The sequence below is a fragment of the Silene latifolia genome, chromosome Y (genome assembly GCF_048544455.1).
Source record: "Silene latifolia isolate original U9 population chromosome Y, ASM4854445v1, whole genome shotgun sequence".
Taxonomy (NCBI): domain Eukaryota; kingdom Viridiplantae; phylum Streptophyta; class Magnoliopsida; order Caryophyllales; family Caryophyllaceae; genus Silene; species Silene latifolia.
The window spans coordinates 32,876,777-32,892,284 of NC_133538.1; positions in this window are offsets into that span (position 1 = coordinate 32,876,777).

The following is a 15,508-nucleotide window of genomic DNA, read 5'->3' on the forward strand; positions in this document are numbered from 1 at the left end:
CAAGAATAAGGGAAGGGGGAATAATAAACATTAAATTAAAATAAGGAGAAAAGGGAGAGAAGAGAGTTACAGTAGAAATAGATCCGGAAAATAGAAAGTAACATTCAACAGTGGAAAAGTAACGTGCGGTCCAGAAACCGAGAGAGTGAGAGAGATACAACTGACGTCCTACCTTCCTATTTATAAGAAAATAGGATTTATTTAACCTAATGACGGAAATAAACCTAAAAAGCCCAAGCCCGTAGGATAAACCACTCGGTCGAGCAACTAAGGCTCAGACCACTCGATCGACTAAAAGAAGTGCTCGATCGACTAAACACAAATAAGCAACTGGTCGATCGACCATATAAAGTGCTCGATCGACTAATTATTAAATCTAAAACCACTCGATCGACTAGTAAAGTGCTCGATCGAGTGAAAACTAACTTCAGCAGCTCATAATTCTCGTTAGTTTGACTTTAACTTGTCCTTTTAGCTCCCGAAACAGCTTCACGCATCCCAAGACAGCAATAATTCCGCTCCAAATTCACTCTTCCTCCAAATGCATGCAAAACGAACGATAAATGGCTCGATTTCACTACTTTCTGGTTCATTCCTGCAAATAAGACAAAATAACCCAAAGTAGCATATTCGGGGCATTTCGTAGCATAAAACTACGATAAAAGCATTGAAATACGTGCATGGAATAGGCTAAAAAGACTATATAAAATGCACGTATCAGTGGGTGATTGAATAGGGGAAAAGAATAAGAGGTGGTTTGCAAATGGAGATGAGGAGTGATTGAGATTGAATTGGTTTAGGTTTGGGGTTGTGGGGGTCGTTGGTGGTGATGTGGTGGTGGTAGAGGGAATGAGTGAGATTAGGCTTAAATATGTAAAGGAAGAAGATGAAGATTAGGGATTAGAAGATTTATTATGGGTAAAAGTAAGTGGTAAAGTTTTTAGAAGATGTAAACTAACAGTGTTATGACGGAAAATCTGTTAAGGGTATTTTGGGAAAGAAAAAGTAAACACAAGGGTACCATATGTAGAAACATAAAATGAGGGGTACCATGTGTAATCTGCCAAAGTTCGAGGGTACCATGGGAAATTTCCGAATTAATATTAACAATTATTCTCATAAAAAAATAATCGTCTAATTATTTAAAGCAATTAATTTAGCGGATTTTAAATGTATTTTTCATATACGAAATAGTGAAAAAAAAGTTTTAGGTCCATTTGATTTAAGACCGGACTAAACCGAATATTTCTAGTTCGGCCCGCCCCAAGATCGAAAGTTTTGGATCCGATATTCGGTCCACAGAAATTTTATTTTAAGTTTTCAATCCAATCCGATTTGGCCTGATCTTGGACCGTTGCTCAGACCCCTCTGCACTCACAAGTCACAGCCGCGGATCTCAATTCAAATCGAAACTCGTTTATCCTTGGGAGTTGTGAGGCACGAGTACAAGAACATACGCTCATCTCCCCCAACTAGGGATGGCAGTGGGTCGCGAACCCGACCCGACCCATAGGGTCAGACCCTAATAGGTCGGATATGAGTCTAATTTTTTCAGACCCAATGAGTATGGATCGGGTATGGGTCCTCGAAATATAACTCGGGTCCTGGTCTGGGTCTGAGTTACGAGACCCGGGACCCGACCCGTAGACCCTCTTATTAAAAAAAGATAAAAAAAACATTTATTAAAACCAAACCAAAGTTAAAAGAACTGAAGTTTGACAGATCTACAAAGTTGAAAACAAAACAAAGTTGAAAGAATTTGTACAATGAGCGACGGCTTTGACTTTCTCTTCCCTCATTTCTTAAACCCCAAAAAACAACCAAACTTCTTCATCACAGTTGACAAGTGACAAACCCATTGGCACTACTCAGACACTCACGGTGACAGGCAGCCACCTCTCTACCACAGGCGACAACGACGACCGCCATTACACCTCGAACAACGACTACCACCAACCTGCGATGACGTTTAAGTAGGATACTGGATTTTTGAGGGTTTAGCATTGTTCGCGATCGGTGTAAGACATCCGACCACACTATTCAACCAACAACTCTAGGAAAACTATGAGCTAAAGTATGCGTCACGCCATTGTTAACGCGACGAGTATATGACCATAAAACAGAAGTAAACAAATTACATAAAGCTAAAATGTCATCTAAAATTAAATAAAGTATACTCCGCCCTGTACTCTTCTTATTCTTCAGCGCGCCCACAACCCGGAGGCAGTCACTTTCCACGACAACCTTGCTATGCCCTCGTTGAATCGCTTCCTTGACTCCTTCCAGAACAACATAAGCTTCAGCTACTTCGGCCTCCCATGTTTGTTCCTGCACCAGCGAAAGCCCCCATAGCACTTCCCCCGCCTCATCACGACACACCACCCTCACACTCACCCCTTCGCCCTCCTTAGATCCCGCATCCACGTTAACCTTGACAAACCCAGCTTGAGGCTTGCACCAACCTGAAATCGCCAAGCTCTCGTCTTCCCTATGTTCATTCTCACGCACCCGAGCCCTCGTAAATTGTAATACTTCGTATTTAATAATTATTTAATAATAATAATAATATTTTATTGTATTTAGCGAGTTGGGCTTGAGACGGAATAATAATAATAATAGCAATAACAATAATGATAATAATAATAATAAGATACATGTATATACATAAATACTATATTCATCCCATACTACTCCCACCCTATATATACCCTCTTATCCATTATATACCCACCTTATCAATTCATTGTACACATTTCAACCACAGAAAAGAGAGAGAAAAAGAGAGAAAAGAGAGAGATTGGAAGATATGGAGATTTTAGTCCCTCCGTCTCAAGATCTGAGGTAAGACCGTCTTATACTAGTCTTTATGTTATTTATTTAATACCTTTGACCCGTCCCGACCTTAACCCATCTTTGACCCGACTTTGACCACCAGTAGACTGTCGTTGACCACCCATATAGGGCTTTGACCAAGTGGTTTTAGTTAGGTTTTTGGGATCTAGGTGAACCAGTGTTAGGGCTTCGGTTTTAAGGGTGTTATGGGTCGGTTTGGGTCCGGTTTCAGGGTGGTTATTGTCAAGGGTGGTGAGGGGAGTTGATGTAACACCTCCATACACCAAGGTGCCTTACCAAGACCACCTAATGCATGGAAGTGCTACCATCTCAGTTATCCGAGGCAATGTATATCAAATTGACCATAAAAGAACATACTTTAGATAAATAAGTTTAAAGTGATTACATTAAAACCGACTGTAAAGTAAAGTACAACTGTTCTAAAACCAAAATACAACTAAAGTAACAAAAGTATTATGATAACACAGCGGAAGACTACTATCAGACTCGTGGCGACTTCATCCCCAGCTAATCCTGCGCGTATCCATAGTATACCTGCTAGACAACTGCTCACCACCCCTGAATGGATCACCACAGCTTATAAAACATTTAAACGGGGTCAGTTACTGCATAAACGATATAGGATAAACAACAACAGATACACAATCACAATCTCCAACACCGTCACATCACTAATCACTTGGCTACACACTAAAGTGTGTAGCTCTGCCAGAACATCCATCGCAATAGATATTCCACACTGCCAGTGGGGGACTGCAGCCGTTCCCACCAAATCCCCGCTCATCAACTTCGAGCCAAAACCGAAGTTCCTTAATGTGCACATCCCCCTTATGACGGGAACCATAAGGGGCGAATCAAGGGCGTGAAGCCACTCCCGCAAGTGACTCCACTCAGCCGAGGGCGCACCTCGAGAACCACAGACAGTCAACCATAACCAATCACAATATCAGTGTAAAATAATGCTAATACCAATTACGATACAATCATCATGCCAATCAACCAAACAACCATCTTATAATCATTTATACAATAACTGAGTAGGGAAACCCTACCTGAAAAAGCAATCACCAAGATCGTCACAATCAGCTAATCAGAAACATTCTTCTACGAAATCATCTCCTATCAATCACACAATCATACAGTCACCATCTATAATCAAAATACTCCCAAAACCCCCAAATTACCCGATTAGGGTTTCAACCAAAATCAACAAGACAATATTAAAACTATACTAGGATCTTACCCACAACGCGACGGTCTCAACGGTATAAAGAACTCTGAAATCCGACGACTCTAGCCCCTTGGATTTGATAGCAATGCAAGAGAAGGACCTTACGTTGTTTGCTTTTCTCTTTTAAAGGTTTTAGAATAAGTAAAGAGGTAAAAGAATACTGACGGAAAGGTTTATATAATCTTTTCACGCGTCGCTGTCAAACTCGGCAAAACCCGTATAAACCAACTTACTCGATCGAGTAAGTTACTTACTCGATCGAATGCCGCCTACTTGATCGAGTAACCCACTTACTCGATCGAGTACCCATCAGCAGTACACTGTTTCGCACGCAACACTCACTTACTCGACAGAGTAAGCCCTACTCGATAGAGTACCCAACAGTACATAAAACCGTAGTATTACAATCTTCCCTCCTTAAAAATGAACTTCGCCCCGAAGTTCAAACCCAACCTATAAAACACGAACTCTTAACACCAACTCCACCAACTATGCCTTCCTCCACAATATGGCTCACGATATCATATCAACTACATTATAGTCTCTCGACACTAACTTCATACACTACCAAATACCATCCACATGCCGCTAGCTCCGTCTGACTAACATATTATCCACTAGAAAATCTAATATCAAGACAATCCACCAAGAAAGATCAACCACCAAACGGAATGTTACATTCTACCACCCTTAAAAAGAACTTCGTCCTCAAAGTTTACTCACACTCATAAACATCATCGCCCAATTGTCTGTTGGAATATGTGTCCTCCGACAATAATGCGATCACAACTGTCGATCATGATGATCACATGTTTAAGTCTCATTTTAAAGAATACAATTGGGAAGTAATATTTTTCTGTCAACTGGTCCACACATATCGGTAATGATTGGCTAACTAGAGTTTCACATTACTGTCGTGCGACGGTGGTGATCAGTTGATCCCCTTAGGTCATACCTAAAGGATAATACTCTTAATTGATCATTTAATTGATCGTATGACGATACGGGTTAATTAAATTACTTAAAATTGATGGACGATTTTGGAAGTAATATTTACGTGTCTCATTGTAATTTGATTAAATAAGATACGGTCTAAGTAATCGAATTGTTTTATTACTTAGATGAAATTATTGTTTAAGGAAACAATTACATTTGAATGAATAAATTATTATAAATACAAGATGTTGTCATTTATAATTGGTGAATTATTTTGGTACAAGTAATTATGAATTACTAAGTCAATTTCGTATATGACGTATTTTTATTAATGCGTTGATTTTTAATATGTTAAAAATACATAACATTTTTACATGACATGCTACATGTGACAAATTGACAAAATAAAGTGTATAATGGTTTTTCTATTTTACACTAAATGGACCGAAATAATGGGGAAGTGTTAGGTATATATTATGTTAATTATGTTAGTGGTAAGCATAATGATGTTAGCCTAATACTAGCCATGCATATCTACATAATTTTGTGAAGACCACATTGTGCATGCATTGGCCATTCTCTCCCTCCCATACCCGGTTTTTCCACCCTCCATGCAAAGAGTTTTTGTCTTATTTTTGCATATAGACTACTCTTGAAAAACCATTATTCATTCATTCATTTTGATATCTAAAATAAGAGTTTTTAGAGAGAGATAAAAATCTTCCCTTTTCTTCCTCCTCTTAGCCGAAAATAAGAGAACATAAATAAAGATTTTGGGTCAATTTTATTTAAAAGTTAATATTGTTCTAGTAATAATAATATTAATTTGTTAAGAGTATTTCTTGGGTATTATTCCTTGGGGGGGATTCTATACTTGAATCCTTTGTTCATCCATTTTAGGAGAGCTCAAGAACAAGTAAGAAGGAGATCTTACTTGTGCCCTTTGATCCGAAATATCAATGTAAGAATGAAGATTTCTTCCTTATTTTACTTATAGTTTGTGATACCCGTTGTTGTGAGTACCAAAAATAATATTTATAATACCTATTAAAACTAACAAAAGCTAGTGGTAACAGGGTCGAACCACAGGGAGGCGAATGTAATTAATAATTGTCTAAATTTAGTCCTAAGGTAACAGTGTGTGGGGGTTTGATTGATTTGGTCTATAGCTAAGGCAATAAAAGTAAAAGTAAACTAAAGAAATGTATTAAATCAAATATAAAGAAGGGTACTAAGATGGTCGGTTCACTATAGTTTCGGCGGTAGCATACTAAGTAGGTCTAAATCAAACACCTGAGGCGGGAAAACAAGAGGTCCTCTCGGTCCACTCTTAACAAGTAGCATCTTTCGATCTCGCTACGGGTCCCTAATATCACTAATACTGACTCTCGTCCTGAAAATCGACTAAAAATCTAAACGATACCTATCTTTCGATCTCAGCATAGTTTAGTCATTTTAATTGGTAGTCTAATAACCTTCCCTATCTTTCGATCTAATGGGTTAGTCAATTACTAAGCATTCAACTAGTCGCATGCATTCGATTTGTCGAATTTAGCAGTAAAGATAATTAAAACGAAACAAAACCTCACGAGGCCAGTCGATCGACCAGGTTGGACGGTCGATCGACCATGGCGCGATTCAGGGTTACCTAATTCTAATGCCGCCTACACTATAATTCCCCTACATCCTAGCACGATGAAATTAGCTACTCATACTAGGAATGATAACAACAATAAAATTGACTAATAAATCTACTGAATTTATGCTCGAAACGATTAAACAAATAAATAACATAAAACGATAATATTGGCTTTGGAAACTGACTATCAGTTTCTATACTATGAACGAAATATATAAGCAATAAAACTGAATAAGAACAGAGGGAATACCGAATGAAATTGCAGAGAAAGATCCAGAACCGAATGCAAAAAGTAAATTGTATTGAAGATCAGATAAACGTAAAACCCTAAATTACTGCTGATAGAACTAATAAAATCTCCCTCTTTTCTCCTAATATCAAGTTACGTTATATAGGAATATAACGCAACTCTTTATTCCAAAACCTAACGTACAATGGGCTTCCTTTTCCTCGATCTTTTAATTCATGTCTGAATTACGGCTTGGTCGATCGACCATGCAAGGCAGTCGATCGACTGGACTACAGTGTATAGTAGCTTCTGTAAGTCGTGGGCTGGTCGATCGACTAAGGGTAGCGGTCGATCGACTGAAGTAGCTGATACTTGACTTCTAAGTTCTTGTGGATTTATCTTTCGGGCCTCGGAATGAGCACCAAGCTCGTTCCTTGAGTAAATACTTCACGTCAAATGCAGTGCAAGATACCTGGGGACGGATTTAGCTCAATATGTACTCATTTCCGCATAAATCTGCAATATTACATAAAAATGGGAAAGTAGACGAAACGGGGCAAATAGTAGCCTTAAACTACATAAATGAGCTCTGAAATGCGTGTAAAATAGGGTGTAAAACATCATATAAATGACACGCATCAAACTTCCCCAAACCAAACCCTTGCTTGTCCCTAAACAAGAACAAGAGTCGATCCTAAAACCTAATGGAACGAGTTCAATCTCAGAGCGAAATGCACAAGTAAAACCTAAACCAATTTAATGCACAACCAACAATCAATTAGAGATGTGAATCATGCAAACGAGTTATGTAGTCGTCAAAAGCTGCTGAACCGTCAACTATAGAGACTTATCAAATTAGACTCTCACGGGTCGCTCAAATCACTCAATAAATACAGGTGAATATATGTAAAAGATAGAAAGAATTCATTTTGTTAGTGACACTCACCTAACTACGACCTACAAGAACATGCTTGCAATATAATATGAAAGTAATCTCTTCAACCGTACATATGCATTCCAACCGAACAAATGACCATGACACACGCTGAGGTATATATGGGATATGTGAGGTAATGGGCAGGAAAGGCAAAACATTTATGGGAATGTGGGGGTACAGGTGATCAAGCTAGTACCATAACAAAACCATATGACAATATCCACTTCTTGCTCAAACTCCAATCTACACGGTGCTATAGCAAGCACAAAACTCACAATTTCCGAAATAATCAACTCCCCATAAGATACAAATGAAACATGGGAGCAAAAATCGCCATTTAATAAAGACTTTGAATCATGCGAATTGATTTCTTTTCTTCTTCTCGGGTAGCGGTCGATCGACCAGAATTGGGAGTCGATCGACTGCCTCTACAGTACAGCACTCTTTTTTTTGTTTTCTTTTCCGAATCATTTTTTTCTCTTTTTTTTTTCTTTTGTTTCTTTCTTTCCCTTTTTCATTTTCCCAACGACACCTCAAAATGAGCATATGCCACCAAAAACGTAGTAACAATCCCAAAAACTAGAACTACTAGCTTGACAAGGGCAGGCTAAATGTAGGATGTAGTAATGGGACAAAAAGGCTATTTTTGGCAGTGTGGAGCTTATGAGTAAAATGAGAAAAGGAAAACCTCTACCACATGTGTCAACAAACCACAAACCGAATGCATACAGGTATTAAGCAGATTAAGTTCATATCTATGCAAATTAATGTAACATGTCTCATAAGGAGTAACTACTCACATCCTAGATAAACGGTCACGTAGATGACACCATTATAGGCTCTAAACCTCAGAAAATGATGTAGTTTGCCAAAAATCTAAGTCAAGTCTCAAGTCCAGCAAGAATTTAACGAAAAATCGTAGACTATGCAAATGATTCTACTAATAACATGTCAATTAGCAAGGCTTAGGCATAAAATAGCTGAAAATGCAATGTCATCATTGAAATACTATCGTTCCGACTCGACCTATATGCTAAAATAAACGTGCATTTTGAATTTTTGAAGTTTTTCAATTTTTTTGATTTTCTGTATATATAAGAGAAATGAAATAACAATGCAAGACAAAATGTAAACATGAATGCAAGCAAATGAAGTGCGACGCAAAACCCTTCCCCAAACCAAATCGCACAATGTCCCCATCGTGCAAAATCATGTAATGAAGAAAAGGAAAACGGGAATTGCGAGAAAACTATAAAGGACATGAAGTAAGGCTTAGAAACTCACAAGACTTTAAGCGCAGCAAAAGGAAACCTCCCCAAACCAGCGTGAGCTAGGAGGTTTCAGTAGCTAGAAATGCTACCAATAAGTACCTGAAAAGACAACATATACCACGCATAAAACCGAGAAAGCAATGTTGAAGTGGTAATTATGTGCATAAGATGAAGAAATTGAAGAAAACAGAATTATGTTGGAAAATAAAGAGGAGGAAAGACTCCCTCGATTCCGCAGAACGACCAAACACGGCAGGGGAAAGGTCGTAAACAAGTACAGCAGCGACAACGGTTGATCGACCATAGCAGGCAGTCAATCGACCAGAGTGAACAGGAACAGAAGCTCCTGGAAGTCGCACCTCAGTCGATCGACCATGGTAGGCGGTCGATCGACTGGAAATACTGCTGTAACTTCCTGATTTCTTTAATTAGCTCGAGAACTTGAGCTAATATGGTCTAAAAACCTGCAAATGCACATAATAACGCGCCCAAAATTGCGCAAAACCCAAAGCAATAGTCTAAAGTGTTTAAAAATCCCAAATAAACTTAAAATGCGAAGTCTCGCGCACACAAAACAATAAATAAAAAGGTTCAACGAAAGCAATAAAATGTATAGTTCTTGAAAAAGTCTTAATCAACTAATAGTTGATCAAAAACGGCCATGGAATGGCCCACTTTGCTGGCTTCTGGCTACAAGAGGTAGCCTCAACAGTGCTCATCTTCTCAGCGGCACTCTTCTTAATTCCAACATCCGTCAAGCTCAACGGATCAACATGTCGGATATCTTCCCACTCAATGACCTCCTCTAACTCGTCGGAATCCAAATCGAACTCTGTTGCTTTGACTGGCTCATCCTCGGGCTCCTCATCAGTGCCATAGCTAAGGCATCCTAGACCACCTCTTTGAACAATCGGCTCCTTCACAGCAGGAGCAACATGTGGCTCTTCCTTCCCCAAACCAGCTCCTGCAATATCTAAAACAGAAGAGTCTTCCTCCACTTTTCTCCCAATCTGAGGCGGAGGTGTCACAACAGGAGTAGGGGTAGAGATAGGCATATCAGGAAGTATAAAATAAGATTTCCTTTCAGAAACCGTATTACAAGTTACGGGCCACATGGGGTCTTTCTTCCTAGCCGTCTGGGCAAAGACAATGGAATGCTTGCCTACCTTAAAGGTCAAAGTACCCGAACCAACATCAATAACTGCACCAACAGTGTGCAGGAATGGTCTACCTAGTATGATAGGTATGTGGGCATATCGAGCACATCGAAGTCAACAGGGAAGAAAAATTTCCCTATTTTCACGGGAATGTCCTCTAAGACTCCTATTGGCTGGACCACAGAGCGATCAGCCATCTGTATTGTCATGTTGGTCACTGCAAACCTAGTCAATTTGAGCTTCCTAGCAAGACTCAAGGGCATTACACTAATACTGGCTCCTAGGTCACATAAGGCTTTCTTAATAGGAAAGGTGCCAATATTACATGGGACTGAAAAACTACCCGGGTCTTCTAGCTTAAGGGGTGCAGTATGGGTCAAATAAGAGCATGACTCCTCAGTGAGTGCGACAGTGTGTACAGTTTTAAGTGACTTCTTTTTAGATAAAAGTTGTTTCATGAATTTCATATAAGTAGGCACTTGATTTACTAACTCGAGAAGAGGAACTTGTACATTTAAGCTACGGATAACATTTTCAAATTTATTAAATGATACATGTTCCTTCGTCGGCACTAATCTCTCCGGATAGGGGGCTGAAAGTAGCAACTTAGCCCTCTCCTCTAAATCTCTCATGCCGGCATCGGTGGACTTAGGCTGGAAGTCCACAACCTTCTCCTTATTGTAGCTTGACCCTTCTTCAGACCATCTCAAATGTGAACCATTAATCGACAAAGGGTCGTACTTCGGAACCGGAACGGACCCATCAGCAGTCGGGTCTGTCCTTAATATTTTCGGGGCGGTCGTACCCCGAAACAAGTGGTCCCTCAAGTTATTAGGCATTGGAGGACGAAAAGAATCACTATCAGCAGCACTGTCAGTCGATCGACCAGGTTGGTCAGTCGATCGACTGACCTCTACAGGAACAGTAGCTTCTGGTTGTCGCGGACCAGTCGATCGACTGGGTATGTCAGTCGATCGACGGACATACCTGCTAATCGTCTTTTTCTTGTTTTTGTTCGTCATAGCCTTCTCCTTGCTTGGTTCCGCCTCATCCTTTTCAGTGACGTCCTCAACCATAATGGGCCCATCAAGGGTAGACCCACTCCTCAAGGTAATGGCATTAAGGGTCTCCTTTTGATCAGTTTGAGCTGGTAAATGTCCCGGAGCTCGAGTTGTATTCTTGCTAGCCAATTGAGCAATTTGGCTTTCCAACATCTTCATCCCGGCCTCTCTAGCCTGGGATTCCTTCAGCAACAAATTCTTCAACTCATTGAAATCAGAACCTTGGGCTTGTTGCTGCTGCTGTGGGACATACGGAGGCTTTTGGAACTGTTGTTGCTTATGAGGGGGCACATAGTTCTGCTGCTGTTGCTGCTGCTGTGGAGGTTGAGTCGGATTCAAGACATTTTGGCTACTCCACCTCAAGTTTGGGTGGACATTCGGCTCATAGTATTTTTTTGTCTGCTTATAATGTTGAAAGGCACCACAAGACTCAAAAGGACTAGGACAATTGTCTGAAACATGTCCCCAGCTCCACATGTTTTACAGACGAAAGGACCGTCTAAAACAACATTTACATGGTAAATCCCCCCTTTTGAAGCTCCTCCCAACTCGTACTTGTCAAATCTCGCCGTGAGAGGTTCTAATGCAGCTATCGAAGGAGATTCAGCAGCTCTCCTTTGATTTCCCTTGGAATTCCCATACTCGGCTTTGTGGGTGGCCAAGTTATCAATGATCTTCCACCCCTTAGTCTCCCCCGTGTTCTCCTGGAATCTGCCATTTGTTGTCGCGTCCAGGATAGCAATTTGATCGTCATAGAGCCTATTGTAGAACTGATTGCATAGGCTCCACTTCTCAAACCCATGATGCGGAATGGTTCGCACCAGCTTCTTGAAACGGACCCATGCCTCATGAAAGTTCTCATCAGGACCCTGTTTAAAGCTCGTGATTTGAGCTCTAATAGCATTCGTCTTCGAGGCAGAAAAGTACTTCTTGTAGAATGCCAAGGCCAAAGAATTCCAGTCGGTGATCCCATTAGCAACTCAGTCCAGGTCTCTTTACCACTCCCTTGCAGCATCGCGGAGTGAGAATATAAACATAGTCTCCATTATCTGGTCTCGGGTCACACCGGTCGGTGGGGGTATAGAGCAGCAATAATCGATAAATATCTCCATATGCTTGGCTGCATCTTCATTTGCAGCACCCCCGAATTGGTTTCTCTCAACCAAGTTGATATAAGAAGGCTTCGGTTCGAATTTCCTATCAGCTCCCGGTAATTCGAACCCCTTATATAGATTTGCAGCTGTCGGCTCTGAGTGACTGGCTATACTCGCTTCTTCGGCCATGACTGGAAATTCTGGAGATGTGACTGTCTCAGCTGAAGAAGTGGAAATGGGTGATGAAGGTGGATCCTCCTCGTATAGCTCGTTCTCGTAGTAACTAGACAGAGTACTCAGCTCTTCCTCTGTCGGCAATATCCTAGATGATCGTCTCAACTCACGCAAGGTCTTCTCAATCTCAGGATTGAAAGGTACTAATTCACCACCCTGTGACCTGCGCATATGAAGAAACTACAAAAAAAATATGAGAATAGTTTAAGGAACGAATGTCCCTTAAACTATGAAACAGACTAAAATAAAACAACTAGAAATTAGAACAATTGCCTCCCCGTCAACGGCGCCAAAATTTGATACCCGTCGTTGTGAGTACCAAAAATAATATTTATAATACCTATTAAAACTAACAAAAGCTAGTGGTAACAAGGTCGAACCACAGGGAGGCGAATGTAATTAATAATTGTCTAAATTTAGTCCTAAGGTAACAGTGTGTGGGGGTTTGAATGATTTGGTCTATAGCTAAGGCAATAAAAGTAAAAGTAAACTAAAGAAATGTATTAAATCAAATATAAAGAAGGGTACTAGGATGGTCGGTTCACTATAGTTTCGGCGGCAGCATACTATGTAGGTCTAAATCAAACACATGAGGCGGGAAAACAAGAGGTCCTCTCGGTCCACTCTTAACAAGTAGCATCTTTCGATCTCGCTACGGGTCCCTAATATAAATAATACTGACTCTCGTCCTGAAAATCGACTAAAAATCTAAACGATACCTATCTTTCGATCTCAGCATAGTTTAGTCATTTTAATTGGTAGTCTAATAACCTTCCCTATCTTTCGATCTAATGGGTCAGTCAATTACTAAGCATTCAACTAGTCGCATGCATTCGATTTGTCGAATTTAGCAGTAAAGACAATTAAAACGAAACAAAACCTCACGAGGCCAGTCGATCGACCAGGTTGGACGGTCGATCGACCATGGCGCGATTCAGGGTTACCTAATTCTAATGCCGTCTACACTATAATTCCCCTACATCCTAGCACGATGAAATTAGCTACTCATACTAGGAATGATAACAACAATAAAATTGACTAATAAATCTACTGAATTCATGCTCGAAACGATTAAACAAATAAATAACATAAAACGATAATATTGGCTTTGGAAATTGACTAGCAGTTTCTATACTATGAACGAAATATATAAGCAATAAAACTGAATAAGAACAGAGGGAATACCGAATGAAATTGCAGAGAAAGATCCAGAACCGAATGCAAAAAGTAAATTGTATTGAAGATCAGATAAACGTAAAACCCTAAATTACTGATGATAGAACTAATAAAATTTACCTGTTTTCTCCTAATATCAAGTTACATTATATAGGAATATAACGCAACTCTTTATTCCAAAACCTAACGTACAATGGGCTTCCTTTTCCTCGATCTTTTAATTCACGTCTGAATTACGGCTTTGTCGATCGACCATGCAAGACAGTCAATCGACTGGACTGAAGTGTACAGTAGCTCCTTTAAGTCGTGGGTTGGTCGATCGACTAAGGGTAGCGGTCGATCGACTGAAGCAGCTGATACTTGACTTCTAAGTTCTCGTGGATTTGTCTTTCGGGCCTCGGAATGCGCACCAAGCTCGTTCCTTGAGTAAATAATTCACGTCAAATGTAGTGCAAGATACTCGGGGACGGATTTAGCTCAATATCTACTCATTTCCGCATAAATCTGCAATATTACATAAAAATGCGAAAGTAGACGAAACGGGGCATATAGTAGCCTTAAACTACATAAATGAGCTCTGAAATGCGTGTAAAATAGGGTGTAAAGCATCATATAAATGACACGCATCGGTTTGCATGCATAAGATCATCTTTTAATTTTATGACTAAATTAAAATTATAACATATATGAATATGTTGAGTAAAGAGATATAGATTTCTAACACTGTCAACACTATCGAAGTATTCTTACACTCATAAACGACATACTACTACAAGCACTGCCATTACCTTTAATAGTATCAACCACAACATAAATCCATCGATTATTCTACACGAACGCTCAAAGGCTTAAACTTCCAAATATACCCCAACATGTACAACCATCAAACTCTCTTCGTCGCATCCTACTCCTCTTAAGATAAAGGTTACGTCCTCGTAACCTACTAATACTAAATCCTTTGCTATACTTCCCAAAATCCTCATCACCACCGCATGTCAACGATAACCGAGTACTATAACCTTTACACCTACAACCATTCTATATCTAGGATTCTCTCTCTCTAACAGTTCTTATAACTCAAATCATTCGGCATCCCACCTAACCTATATCACAAAATCCTTAGCATAGCTAATACTCCAACTCTTCCACATTACCGCAAAATGACATACCTTTTTATATAAAGCACCTATCTCCAAAAGCATAACTCACGATCCACACTTGTTACACACACTCACACTAGATCCTCAAGTTCTTTTCTTTTATTACCGCAAAATTCATCCATAACTTAACATGATACTAATTCCCAACACCCTATACTCACTGTCTCAATAAATATTACGGACCACTTGCCGTTTCTAGCTCAGCACACACGTTCCACAGATCTCTTGCCACAACTATGTCAACCAATGCCTCCTCTAAAAGAAGTTCAAAAGTACTTCAACAACCGCTTGCAACTGTGTCCCATCAACAGAATATTACTATATCATGACAACAACGAAAACATACCCAACTCTCTTTCATATTATACTCTACCCTCACTCCCAAGCTGAAACTGGTAAGAAACATCAATAAACAAAACAATTGTCTATATGTCCAAACCGAAACTCGCAGGAAACAGTAGTAAACAAAACAACAATCTACGTAACCGTTATACACTTTTGAAAGTTCATCTCATAAGTATCCCGCCTAC